The sequence below is a fragment of the Neomonachus schauinslandi genome, chromosome 10, assembly GCF_002201575.2.
Source record: "Neomonachus schauinslandi chromosome 10, ASM220157v2, whole genome shotgun sequence".
In the NCBI taxonomy this organism is placed as follows: domain Eukaryota; kingdom Metazoa; phylum Chordata; class Mammalia; order Carnivora; family Phocidae; genus Neomonachus; species Neomonachus schauinslandi.
This window is the reverse complement of record NC_058412.1, coordinates 127,458,748-127,459,883: the sequence shown is the minus strand read 5'-3', so window position 1 is coordinate 127,459,883 and position 1,136 is coordinate 127,458,748.

The following is a 1,136-nucleotide window of genomic DNA, read 5'->3' as shown; positions in this document are numbered from 1 at the left end:
AGAAGGGACATGCTTTTGCAATAAGAAACCCAACGGGGGGGGGGCGCCTGGGTGGCTCAGTCGTTAAGCATCTGCCTTCAGCTCAGGTCATGATCCCAGGGTCCTGGGATCGGGCCCCACATCGGGCTCCCTGCTCCACGGGAAGCCTGCTTCTCCCTCTCCCTCTCCCCCCGCTTGTGTTCCCTCTCTCGCTCTATCTCTCTCTGTCAAATAAATAAATAAAATCTTTAAAAAAAAAAAAAAGAAACCCAACGGGGTGAGATTGCAGAGGTCAACTGGTCAACCACCAGGATTAGCCCCATCAGAGCCTTGGGAGAGGGCTGCTGGCCCCACTTTTGGAGCAGCTGAGCTGACTGGGAGCTGATGCTGGTCCCGAGAGGCCCACGGGGACACCCTGAAGCCTGCAGGGGATGGGGCTCGATGTTTCCTGGCCACCCCCAGCTCACTGCTGGCTATGTTTCTAGCTTGGCAGGTGCCTTTCATGACCTGCTTCCATTCTGGGGCCCCCTTCTCTCCCCTTCAGTGTGGGTCTAGCTCAGGGGTGGGAGCATGTCCTCAGCCCAGCCCCTGGGGGGCAGGTGTAGCCTAGCATGAAGCAGCCAGGCTTCTAAGGCCTGTCATGCCCAGGTCCAAATCCCAGCGCTGGCATCTCCTACCTGTGTGACCTTGGATGAGTTCTTTCCTCTCCTCTCTGAGCCTCGATTTCTTTTTCTGTAAAATGGGGATATGAAGGGTACTTACTTCCTATAATCTTGGGAGAATTAAATGAGATCTGAGGCCCTTAGAGCAGATAGCGGGTAGAGTGCTGGCCACCCAGGGGTCATTCAGTAAGAGCTGCAGCTTTTGTAAGTACTGTTGCATGAGAACGTAGCCATGCTCATCATTTACGTAATGTCTGTGGCTACTTTTGTACTAGAACAAGAGAGCTGAGTAGTTGTGACAAAGAGTATATGGCCTGCAAAGCCAAAAACTTTAGTATCTGGTCCTTTACAGAAAATGTTTGTCAGCCCTTGCCTTGGAGTCTGTCTAGCACTTAGTGGAAATTCTTATCCTTATCCTTCCGCTTATCTGGCACCAGGGGGCTGTGCAGGCTGGTACAGTGGGGGCAGCGGCCCCAGCCTGTCAGGCCTTGTTCT